The following is a 14,129-nucleotide window of genomic DNA, read 5'->3' on the forward strand; positions in this document are numbered from 1 at the left end:
TGTTATATGCTTGCGTAAATCACTTTATATGCTTCTAAAATAAAAAGAGACGCAATACCAAATTCTAATCCGGTGACAATGTAATTGCATGCTTAATGTTTGTTCATTCATATCTCTCTCTTTTTTTTCCCTTTCATATCTACTTATGAATAATCATGACTTAAAGAATATGGTAGATAAAAAATTATCGAAATTTCTGGAATTGAATGTGGTACATACAACAAAATTGCAAAACTATGTGAAAGACAAAAAGAATTAAACAATGAGTGATTTCGTAACTATTACCGGAATTCGAAGATTCTTTAAACCACAAACAGTTAAAACAAACATTGCTATGTGTGTGTGTGTGTGTGTGTTGGGTTCTGTAGAATTACGGAGAGAACAGGTGCCTAAATGAAATAAATTGGTTTGTGGGAATTTTGGCGTATCTTTTCAATTCACTATCAATGCTATATAAGACATGAACTAACAGTTTAAGGTAGAATTCGAACAGCGGCGCAAGTAAGCTGGTAGTCGCCTGGGACAAGAACTCGCCTTAGCATCCCCCCCCCCTGTCCAACCAAACCAAAACGCTTCCCAATTATACCTGATATTGGCATAATACTGTAATTCTCCTACTCCATTTTTAATACAAGTGGCGAAGTTTGGTTTCAAAATTGCATAACATAATTTAATTTTTAACACAAGATAAAACATCAAACTAATTAGTATTTAATTGCCAAATAATCTGAGAGTAGCATGCTTGAGATATTCTTATAATGTTATCATAATAACTGCAAATCAAAATGCTTTTGAAATTATATCGGAATGTGCATATGTGTAAAATGAATCAAGAGTCTTTGGTTTAGAACAGAATATTTAATTATGATAAACAGTGAAGCTATTGTCTCGAGTATTATACTTGGACATTTTGCAAATCTCTTAAATCGATGTAAGTTAAATGAAAACACAAAAAGCTGGAACTAAAATTTAACTTTGTGGGCTCTTTTGGCTGCAAAGATTTTTACAATGTCCTCAAAAGATAGCTTTGAAGCTAACTTATGCTCTATGGATATGATCCTAAGGTTGGTGAGTCGTTGTTGTCCTCTTAAGTTTCTGAGGTAATTAGTTCAGCACCCCGGCTGTATAAGACCAAGAGCTTACAGTAGGGATTAAAAAAAATCGGATCCTGAATACCCAGGTAACAAGTAATAATGAATTCCGGTACGCAATATTGAGGTATTCAGTGGTGTTATTCTATTTTTTTTTTTTTTAACAAAAAATGAATATTTTTTAGGGTTCGCAAGTGACAAGTAGCGACCTACACAGCATCCTAATACAATATGGTGTCACGAAATTAGGTTGCACTGCGAAAATTCTGGAAACGAATTGTCCAAGAGAGATGGTTGCCCCCCCCCCCCAAAAAAAGGGAAGATGTTAAGTCAGCATTGATCGAAAATTGTTGACAATGAAGTGAATGCGTATCAAATATAAATAACCCTCACCATTACACTCATATGATCCCAGATCTGATTCTTGATATTTGAGATTAAGAAATATACCCTTATACCTTGTTCTGAGAGGTCATGTGTTATCTGTAAGAATTTCTAAAAAAAAAAAAAAAAAAAAAAAAGCAAAAACAGTTACAACTAAAATTTACTGTTCCTAGGTATAACTTGTTAAAATTTACTGTTATGTCTGGGTATAACGAAAGGTTGTGCAAAGTAACAACTTTAACAACTGGTTCTAGTGAACCGGTACGAACCGACTGAATAACACCATTCTTGGTTTTCGAATTGGACACCGAATTTTCCACTCTGGAACCGAGTACTTGAGTCTTGGTTCTGGTGTCCGTTACCCAATTCTCGGTTCCGGGACCGGGTACCCCGATTCTTACTGGATCTAAAATTGAGCATTTTTGGACCTGGGTAACCTGGATCCGAAATTTCCTGGCCATTCCTAGCTTAATGTTGAATTCAAACCACATGAGCTCACATCAGGAGTCGAACGCGGGTCTCGCGCAGTAAGGCGCGTATGTGGCCACGATTTAACTCGTTATTGTGTACGGGTTGTAGAGCTTAAAATGATAACAAGTAGCAGATATGGATTATTGCACTACATTTTTCTTTTCTTTTTTTAATGAATATTTAATCATACAGTATATAAACACTAATTGTTATTTTAAACTTCTGTGGTTTTGACATCATTTTTCTGGTAGATTAATTATAAACGACATAAAAGTTTATATTTAAGACTGATTTGTTAGCATACAGATAACAAAATAGTTTAGAAAGGGCATATATATGACTTTTTTAAAAAAAAGAATTCTCCGAAAAATAGAAGGGCGAGAAAAGACAACCAATTAACAGCTATAGGAAAAGTCTCATCGATGATGATGTCACTGTTTTAATTTCCTGCTGAGTGGCTAGGAGGGTAGAAAGGGGGGGAGGGGAAAGAGTTACATCCGTTGTTGCAGCTGTTGCGATGCGCTGCCGGTGGAGTCATTTGTTTCTTCCTTTAGCCTTTTATATATATATATATAGCAATTCGCTTTCGATGCGATGGTATCATCATTCGCTGCATCTGTTTGACGCCGATCATTGTTCGTATTCGGGAAAAATGATGACGTCACACAGATAACAACGTGAATTTGTGCACGGAGTTGTCTTTTAAAAAAAAAGGAAAGAACGAAGAATACTGTTTTATTTATTTAAAGTCTAAAGTGAAGATCTGAAATGTGAGTGGGAAATATAAGCAAGAATAAGAATGGCGAAAGAATTCTTTAGCAAAAGGATTTTTTTTAAATTGTTGTTTTTAACGGATAGTAAATGGTAAGACTCAACAAATATTTCCTATGAAGCGTTGTACTGTACAAGCGAGAAATGTGAATATAAAGAATAAGCAATGAGAAACGATTGGAAACGATAGAAATGAGGGTATAGGGCGAGATGGAGAAAATTAGGTGGATGAATTGAAATACCAACGAGGAAGTGTTAGAAAATTTTGTGAATGACGAAAGAAAAAGAAAGACAGAGAAAGATACTCACTAGGACTTTCTTTGGGAAGAAAATGCATTTGAATTAAAATTGATAGAAGGTTGGTGGAATGAAAATGAAGAAGAGGAGAGGATTAGTTGGTTGGATTGCAGTTTAGTGTCTCCTTCAGCACCTAGGCTATATGAGAAGTGGACCTAAACAGTGGAATCTGAACTACCGTAATATTTCAATGCTTTCCCACGTGAATCGAACCTAGGATCCATGCTTCAAAGGCACGTACCATAACCAACTGAATGGGGCCTCGGTGGCTCAGTAGTAGGGAGGGAGTTCACCTCTTGTGCGTGGGTTTCCTGGTTCGATCCGCGCTCATGCCAAGTGAACTTTGTGGTGGACAAACACCGAGTGAGTTTGTTTCCTCGGAGTTCTCCAGTTTCATCCCACTTTCTTCATTCCACCATTTCATTCTTTTCTCATCATCACCATCTCCTTTAGCTTACGAGGCATATACGTGGGACGTACAACTGAAGGATTACATTTAATTTTTCAAACACTTGACCAGCGGGGAGAGCAGAGGGGAAGAGGTAAAATCGAATTTATGGAGGTTAGGATTGCATGAATTTTCATGATGGGATACAAGACGAGACAAAGTTACTGTAACAGAAACAAATAGACTCTCCGAGACGAGACCTCTTTTTCGTGACACCTCTCCGAGACGAGATAGACTCAAATCTTGTCCTACAGACAACCCTAATGAAGGAATTAAAGCGGAGTTTTTTTTTTTTTTTTTACGTCAAGATGGAGAAAAAGAAGTAACCTGAGGAAATTATTAGATTATTACTATTATTATTAAATATACCCATTATCAGAACAAAAACACTGCATAAAAGAAGATGGATGATTTAGGCCAAGTCAGTGATGACGGAAGAACTGGTGAAATGAGAAAGCTGGAGGAAACGGAAGAACCCCGAAAACCTACGGACACGATGTTGCTCACTACAGACTTCCTTGGCCGACGATCGAACCAGGGACCCTACGGACCAAAGGTAACTGCTCTACCACTGAGCCATTGTGCTTCAACTACACCTGGAATCGAACTGAAAACCCCTCTAATACTAAGTCATAATGTGAGTAAAACTTTACGTCTTTTCATCGATCTTCCGAATTAAAAAGTTAGGCCTGGTCTGGTAAAAATGGAGAAATTTTACATATAAACATTCTATTATTTTAATTCTAAAGACGTGTTCTCATAAACACATCTGTTTACATTACATATATTATCTTTATAACCTTCTTTGAATTAGTATGAGTTGGCTTTAAGACAGTCTCTATAACAGTTAAGGGAGCAAATAAGAAAACGAAAGATAGAAAAAGAGAGAGAAAAAAAACGAGCTGTAAGGACGACGAAAATACAAAAGCTGAACCAATTAGCTGTCTCGCATAACCGAGATGGTGCACTTATATCTCCTCAGGATTCTGTTTGGTTTGGCGGCGTTTTCTAGCTCGAATACCGATGGTAATGTTCCTCCGAGTTAACGGGAGAAGGAGGAGGAGAAGGCGAGTAAAAAGAGTAGAAGCTAGTTCGCGCCGTGAATTATAGCTGGTTCGGCTGTCCACATACACTTAGCACTGTGAAGTATGGAGCCTCTTCGTTGAACTGTACTTTGCCCCTCCCCGCCATCTACTTCCGCAAGTAGCAAAAGAGTTTTCTTCAAAGAAAGTGCTTGCTCGCCTTTTTTTCTTACATTTTTTTTTGTTTTTTTGCTTCAAGGCGTTATTTATTTTTTAAAGTTCGAAACGAAAAGTATTTTTTTTAAAAAAATAAGACTCAGAAACATGGATCGAGTAAGTTTTTTTTTTTTTTTTAAAGAAAAGAAAGAAATTGTAAGTTAAAAGACAACACACAACTTTCCAAGTAAACCTAGCTGAGAAAATTGGCTGAAAACAAATATTTAAGAAACAAAGATGTTGCACTTTTTTGTGTAAGAATGTGTTATATTCAATGAAACATGAAAAAAAAGGGGAGGCTTTCTACAGGTAGCTATATTCGACGATAGAGGGTATCCTACATTCTGGGTCATCTATAAAGTAGGGTAAGTCCAGAGATGCAGAAAGTCTATCAATTAGAGAATATACTTTTACTGATAGCGAAGACTAGACGACCTTCAATGGGTTGCGTATCTATACAAGGAGACATACGCTAGTATAGGATACCTCTTGGCAACGCTAAGTCTAATGAGCCACGTATTCATGCAAGGAGACATTTGTTAGTATTGGGTATCTTTTGGGAACGCTAAGTATAATGGGACACGTATTCAAACAAGGAGACATACGCTAGTATTGGATATCTTTTGGCAACGCTATGTACAATGGGCCACGTATTCATAGAAGGAGACATATGCTAGTATTGGGTATATTTTGGCACCACTAAGTATAATGGGCCACGTATTCACACATGGAGACATATGCTAGTATTCGGTATCTTCTTGCAACGCTAAGTATAATGGGCCACGTATCCAAACAAGGAGGCATGTGCATTGGATTTAACTTTTAGTAACGTTCACAAATTATAATGGATCGTGTTCCCATACAAGGGCACATATGCGAATATTTAGTTTATCTTTTGGCAACGCTAAGAAATTATAATCGTGAAGTCGTATATATTTGAACTCACTGCAATGTTGTTGAAATTTTCCTATAAATTTAGGGAAGATAGTCTGAAATGTTTTACTTATATGGTATAGTCTATTAGCAAGGAGACATAACTTAATCTTAAGTATTTTTGGCGTAATTTACAATAATGTCCAGAAACAACAAACGTTAACTTCTTTCTTGAAATTTACAGTGAGTTTCCATTAAAATACTAGCTTATCATGTATAATTACTTGCAATTAGCTTATCAAAGAAGATTTTAGTCTACTAATGTATTTGGGAAGAGCACCAAATTGATTTAAGACTGTAACAACCCACTTCTGTACAGACTTCATGTTTCTGATCATTTTCATCGTCTAACAAAAAAAAAAAAAAAAAAAAAAAAAAAAGATATAAAGGCTTCTGAGTTTTACAATTAGGAAAACACTTGTGTACTTAAAAAAAAACTTCCAAACAGAATAAATGTTTCAATTATAGTCTTACAATGTGGCTTTTTTTCCTTTTCCTGTGATTTTAGGCGTTGAATTGTCGCCCTTATTACTCAACATATCGTGTAAAATACTGTATAGACTATTTATGACAAAAGCCGCCAAGAACGTAACTATGTGGTTGGCGCCAAAATTTCCTGCAGGGGCTACAGAAAGCGGAGGAAGAAGAAGACCGAACAAATCATTCATTTTGAATATAAATATTATTGAACACCTGTTGCATGTCGCATCGTTGGATGGGAAAAACGTGTTTCTGTGAAAAACCAGTACAATGTTGCCAATGTATTAAAAATAGCAAATATCTGTGGACATACTCCGAGCGGTTACAAAAGTTTTTAAAAAGTAATATATTTGCATAAATTCATATTTGGAAAGAGATAATTCTTTTAATATATGTGGAGAAGTTTTGAGTGGAAAAAAAAAAAACCAGTGGACACCTGTCAAAATATGCAAACTAGAATAAATGACCGTTTCTTCCTCTTTTGGACAGTCCAGTTTTCCCCCTCTCAAAAGTACTGATTGACATACAGCAAGGGCCCGTAGCCAGGATTTAAGAAATAAGGGTAGCCAATAGAAGGTCCCAGACTCCCTGTTAAACAACATTGTTAACAACAAATCCAATTATAATTATTACCGGTACAGCGAAAGCTGAGAATAATTTGAGTTTGAATTTTTAAGTTTTAATCCTTATGGAACGCCGAGGTTATCATGGACAGGATTAGCGCGGGTTCCCAACCATGCCGGGGTTTGAACTGTGGGGTTGCGTACGAGACAGAATTTTCGTAACGAAACAGATTTTTTCCAACAGAAACAAGAGACGATACCTTTTTTTCCCCCAACAGTACAATATTTTCCAAGACGAAACAACATTTTCACGAGACCTTTCCGAGACGAGAATTCGGGATATCTCGTCTCGTGCGCAATCCTATTGAATGTAGTGCAAATTAGCGAGTCCACAGATTATCATGTGAGATCAAATCTTACTGTAGGTTATAGGTCGTTTATCACCACTTAACACACCTTCACGAGAGCTGGGTTGCAGAACCACCCTATCCGTCCCGCCTGCTGAAAACAAATATCATACCTATATTAAGGAATCAGAAGTCTAAACTGCAAACATCCAAATGAAAAAAGCAAGTGTAGAGTTAAGGAGACTTCAGGTACGTACGTACACAGAATTTATTTTCGAGGAGGGTTCAGCGCTTTTCGCGTGCACGAAGTAAGTATGAGGTGGACAGCATCGTGTCCCTGGGTCTTCTTGTGTATTCCTGTTTCCTCTCATACAGGAATACATATTTCGGTATTCTCATTCTACCAATTACAGAGGTTGTTCAGTCTACATTTGGAAAATTTCGACTTACCTAAAAATTTAGAAGAATCCATGGCTCCAGGTCCCTAAGTGCTCGATGTAAGTCCGCAGTCGGAAAGGTTAATCCATGCTTCATCGAGCGTTGCGACGTACATCCACCTTTGTTTTGCCAGATGCCGTTCGTACAGCTTCCGGGCGTTACACTTTCTTTCCTTTCGGTGGGCATCCATGAGAAGATGGCCGCGAGCTTTCATAACTTTTTCCAGCTTGAGTTGATGGTGTAAAGTCCGGCTCACAATCCCCAAAGACACGTCAAGACGATTGATTAGCCATACATCTTTGTGTTGGCGGATTTTCGTGCATTGCCATTTTGCGAAGTTTCCTCTGCATGGTGGATGTGACATTGGTGCATTCCCGCTTCCTAGGCAACTTCGTTGGTGATCCAAATGGTGGAGCTTCGTTTCCCTTGTACTTTTTAATAACATTTTTTATTCCATTTAAACTGATGTTGCAACCACTCTTCTTCCACTGTTTTCTAATGACAGAAACACTAAAGTGGACGTCATAAAGAGCCGCAACATAGCCTTCCCAAAACCGGCTTAGTTTGGGCGGCATTTTGGTCACAGAGCAAAAACCCACACAATTGGAAACAAATTCAACACAACACTCACAACAATGGTCCTGTTTTGTGCGTTATTGTCGTCCGCGCGGAAAAAACAACTCCGTTTCCAGGAAGCCACTGCACAACACTGCAGGACGCCACGAGCCAGGTCGGGTGAGTCCATTCTGCCCGGGAGGGGGAAGGAACGAAATCGGCCAAACGTAGGATGGACAACCTCTGTATTCCATCATCATTCAGTTGCCTTAATCATCCGTCTCCCTTAGCCTAAAGGACATAATTGTGGGACGTTAAACTGAAAGATTTCATTTCAACATGAGCTCCTTCATGGCTAAGCGGTTAGCGCACGCACCTTTCGCGTGGGAGACCCAGGTTCGATTCCCGGTGGGAGCTCATGTGGTTCGGATTCCACATAAATCAATAGGTCTACGTTTCAGGTAGACTCGCTGTCGAAAGGGACGGTAAACTCAAAACCTACTCAACTCATTTCAACGCTTTTTGGTGAGGGAAGGAGGTTCAAATTCATTATGAGGATGAATTATTTCGGACTTTCAGGACTCACTCTTTGTGTACGTGCCTGACAAAGTAGGAGATCGTTTCATACTTGGGAAGTGTCAGGATCAACCACCGCTGACTGAGCTTTTTAAGATTTTTTTCCAATGTCAGTCAAGGTGAATACTGAAATAGTTCCTTTAACATGTATGAGGTATAGATTCTAACTGGTTTTCTTCCAAAATATCTTTCAATGTCTCACTGTTACCTGGAATTACATAGACTATAATTAAATAATCTTGTTGCAGAAGAAAATGATCCTTGTCATTCAATTATCTAAAATTTATCCTGTTAGAAGGTCCTCATCATTTAGATATCTAAACTGTATCCTGCTATGAAAGAAGATCTTGTAATTCATTTATCTAAGAGTAAAAGAGTTCAAAACTACCAATGATGTAAAGTGTATAAGAATATACAGGTGGTGAGACTGGTCAATTCCAATACTTGTTTTCTTAATAACTCCTCCTACTTTACCTGTATCACAGGCAAACGCCGAAGACATAAGGCGCTCTTTGGTTACAGACTGTCGCTCAAGCGTCACTAAAACAAAGAGGTGAAACACTAGATTGCACCTGTAAATTGCTAATATACGAGCGACTGATTGTTATTGTATTAAGGGAAACCCATAAAATTACTCGCTTCATATTCAAACAAGCACTTAAAAAAAGTATAAGAAAAGGAAAATGAAAGCATTATACAGTATACATCGTTATGTGGTATGGTTGTATGTATATTGGAAGGAAGAAGGTTCCCTTCCCGGCAGGTGATACGGCAATGCATTAATATAACTTCCAGTAGGTGATTCATTTATCGGTGGTAAATGAAATGCCAATTAGTTTGGCGGGTGAATTGGTTTTACATAATGCTCAGTAATTGCTTTTTGAGATGGCAATAGCTTTTCGCAAGTTAAGAGGTAATCATACATCTCAACAAGTAAAAAGGTAAATAAACGTAATATAATGTCCGCAAGAACTCTACCTGATGCGTCTTTTAATAGATTGTTCTTAAAAGTTTTATTTTTTATTTTCTATTTTTTTACTTATAAGCACTCCAATTTTACTGTTGCATAAAAACACTTTAATCTTGGTGTTTGAAGAATGAACTGTCTAAATTCTAACTTGCTGTTTCAAGAACCAATTATTTTTGTTTGTTGCAGGCTTTGATTTGATTGACTGATTTTTTTTAGTTTAGTGCCCCTTTGAGCAGCAAGGCTATATGAGACGTGAGCCTACAGTTTAACGTGGAATCCGAACCACATGAGCTCCCGTCGGGAATCGAACCCAAGTCTCCCATGCCAAAAGGCACGTACGCTAACCGCTTAGCACGAGGGAGCTCTTGTTGCAGGTTATATGAGAGGAGAATATACACCTAGCTTATTATTAGAGTTGCCCACGAAACGACGTATAAGCTTTTCTAGTCTTGTCTCGTCTCGTAAAATGTTTGTAGAATTCTTCCCTTGTCTTGATTATCGAAGAATTCTTCCTTGTCTCGTCTCGAGTCTCGATTCCGAGACGAGCCGAGAAGTTTCTCGTTCTATGAGCAACACTATTTACCATGGTATTCAAACAAAATATAGCCATTTTGCAGTTGGGGGCCAGGCTCAGGCTTACAATACTCAATGAAGCTCGTGCTCATTACTAGGAATCAGGGTCAACATAAGCTTAGACTCACTTTTCACAATAAGGCTCGACTAGTTCAATCTCTCGGTTATTAACCTCATTGGGCGCATGTTTATGACTAACGACTCTAGTTCGCTATCCTCAATCGGGATTACACTTGCTTATAGTTGCATTCACTAATAAATATTGGTGCTTAAACTCGCTCAGACTCAGGATCTAGCTCGCTTGTAAGGCTCGCGTTCAATGAGCCAGATTGAGTCCGACTCCCATGCTCCTGAATTCGGACATCTCTGACCCAAACTATACTCCCATCGGGAATCGAATCCGTCTCTTTGCATTGGAATGTAAACGTTAACTCGGTAAAGTTCATTTCAAAAGTTCTTTTCAAATGGTTGTAAGCAAACTATTGGTAAAGTTCGTTTCAAATGTTGAGTTTCAACGGTTATAAGCAAAATCAAGGATAAAGTTCGTTTTAAATGTTGAGTTTTCAACGGTTATAAGCAAATAATCAAGGGTAAAGTTCGTTTCAAAAGTTGAGTTTTCAACGGTTATAAGCAAATAATCAAGGGTAAAGTTCGTTTCAAAAGTTGAGTTTTGCGTCGCGATTTTTAGCATAGAAGACCCGGGTTCGATTTCAATTCGAAGTGGTTCGAATCTCACGTTAAGCTGTACGCCCACATCTCATATAGCCTCGCTGCTGAAAGGGACGCTAAACTCAACTCAACTCAAATCAAATCAAAATCAAAAGTTGAGTTTTCAATGGTTATAATCAAATCAATGATAAAGTTCGTTTTAAAAGTTAAGTTCTCAATGGTTGTAAACAAAGCACTGGCAAAGTTCGTTTTAAAGATTGTTTTCAATGATAGTAAACAATTGTAAGCAAAGCAGCCATCCGGAATTGTTACGCATAGTTGGAATTGCTAATATTTGATGCGGACCAATCCGCACTAATTAAGCGTTAAGAACCGTTTCGCAGAACATACTTATTCTATTATACTGTGGAGAGAAGAATCAATGTGCCATGTAAATTGTGGTTACTCATATGACCATTTGCCCAGAACGGAATAGTTTAACTTAATCACATTTCCTATGTTACGTCAACTATATGTAATCCTAACTAGGTGTACAGGGTGGCCCAAAAGTAGGTATACACTCCCATACTGGTCAGTCATTACATTTTGTCATTTACTTATTGTTGTCCATACTGGTATTGACTTATCTGCTTATTGGTAGTTTTTTTTTCCTTATCTGCTCTTAATTTGTTTTCACTTATATCTTAAGCTCGGAACAAACCAAAGCAAATTAATTATCTTAATAAATTAAAATGTCATACTTGATCGATTCTGGTTTGTATACCTACTTTTGGGCCACCCTGTATGCCATTGTGAAAACTGGAAATCTTGTAATTACAGAAAATCTGCCATGATTACGGATATTTATTATTTTATGTTTTTGAATTTTGAAAAATAAGTTAGATCATGTCACGTATTTTAATTTATGTCACGAAGAGCAAAGTAATTATGACAATTATGTTTAGAAACGAAAGAGTACGCATTTCTATCATTCTAGAAATTGTCTCAAATTATAGCTGTTTTAGAATGTGTTCATATGAAGCTTTTTACCAACTACTGAACCCACAATGCCATCAAGAAATGAAGAGTTCGAATTATGGAATCCAAAAAAGTGAACCTTAATTTTAATGATAGAAACAAAATTAGTTAATTTCACACAAATTTCATTTCATAACTCAGGTCCTAGTCAGTTGCTACGTCGATTTTTCATTTCTCCATTTGTAAACGTTCTCAACCGAGCTCTTCTTTCTTTAACCATTTCAATAGAAAACAAGAGAATGCAGAAAAAAAAGAGAACAGGACAATAATATGAAACAACTAGATATGTAATTTATGTACTCACCACTAGAGCTTTTCGAGAGAGGACAGAAAAGTGGTCCTGAGTGTTTACTATTGATCTAGATTCCGAAAAGAAAGTAAGGATTTTGCATCTCGAAATGCGAGATAAGTGAAACCCATTGAGGAAGTGTATTTCCAGATGCAATAAAATGTGCTTTTTGTTGTCAATTCTACCGCCATTCTCTAGCAATATAGTGTGTAGTCTGCAGTCTAACTTAAAAGATGCCTCAAGGAAAACTTCAGGTTTTCGAGAAGACATTTGTTACTGAGCCTCAGATATATGTAAAATCGAAAGAGAACAAGACATGATGTGTTCTGTTATGATGGAAAGACAGTGATATTTAGTTTTTGTAGCAAAAATAGCTCATTTCAGGTATCAATTTGATCATAGATGCAACACATTTTACTATCAATTCTTTTCCCCCTTTGCATGTTTCATTTCTATGATTTTACGTACAAATTGCGATGCAAACCGCTTATAAAAAACCTGATATATACTTGAAAGTGTAACCTTCAGTAGCCTTTTGAAAATATTTATTCCAGGAAGGATACAACAAACCAAGCAGACAATTTCTATATTTTGTGTTTTTGAGACCTTCTTTGCACGTCTATTTAGTGCATGCCAAGGGTACTTTAGAGAAGTTCAATGCAAATAAGACAAGAGAACTTTTAGAAAAATCACCAATGTTCAAGTTTTTTCTCTTTTTTAGTATCAGGAGGGCACGATGGCTCAGTGATAGAGTGCTTACCTCTGGTGCGTAGGATCCCTGGTTCGATCCCCGGACACGTAAGTTTGTGGTGAACATTATGTCCGTGGATTTTTTCGGGGTATTCCAGTTTTCTCCCACATTCTCACTCCACCAGTTCATCATCATCCACTTGCCTTAATTATCTGTTTTCTTTAGCTAACAGGCATAATCGTGGGATGTTAAACAGAAATATTTCATTTCATTTTTTTAACATGGCTGTACAAAAGCAAGTAAATATACAATTATAAATCAACAAATATAAGTAAGTATATATATTCTCAGATCGGAATTCCTAATAAATAAATAAATAAATAAAATATAATAATGAATTCCTATTAAATTAACTGTTTGTTGGATTGTACTTACTAGACACAGGAATAATTATATTGACATACGTCCATTCTGCTTGCCAATTCTAAGGTAGAATCGTGTGAACATGTCTTACCTGTAATGAAAGAAAACATAAAATTAAGATATGCTAATTAAAAATAATAAATACAGCTTGAAAGGAAACTAATTGATATTACTCTGTTTGTTTCGTTACAGATTACTTGTATCCTGCTAAGCGAAGAATGTACAGAAAGGTATAAAAGGAAATGACCAAGCATATGCATACTCGTTGACCTGTGAGCTTAAGGATTTCAGATCGAATATCGCCTGGGCCATTAATTATATATATATATATATATATATATATATATATATATATATATACCGTTAACGAGATTATAGCACGGGTAACAACTGATATCAACTATTTTCGGCCACAGAAACGGCCAAAGATCCACTCAACACTACAGTAGAAACTACACAATAAACTTGCATCTATTAGGAAACTAATTATTTAAGAAACGGGTTTGTTTACTGAAGCTTTGCATCCCTTTTTAGTACAAAGGCTATATGAGATGCGGATATACAGTGTAAGATGAAATGCGAATCAAATGTATTCAAGTGTTCCCGGGTAGCGATCTTTATTGCGAATGGTCCCGGGTTTGATTCTTGGTGGGGACACTCAGTCGAGAAAGTGTAAAAGCTTTTTCTGGCCAGCCATCCTGAATGAAGTTTTTCCGGGTTTTTCTCATTCACATTATGCAAATGCCAGGATGGTACCTAAGATACAGATCTCAGGCCGCTTCCTATCTCCGTTTCCTCGGATAGTGTGTTCGCCGAGGGACGTCATCACTCATATGTGTGACGGGCTAACATGGCCATAGATGCCGAGAGCCCAAAAGTCTAATTCCTAATCCTAATCCTAAATG

Source organism: Thermobia domestica, chromosome 8 (genome assembly GCF_964235325.1).
Source record: "Thermobia domestica chromosome 8, izTheDome1.hap1.1, whole genome shotgun sequence".
In the NCBI taxonomy this organism is placed as follows: Eukaryota; Metazoa; Arthropoda; class Insecta; order Zygentoma; family Lepismatidae; genus Thermobia; species Thermobia domestica.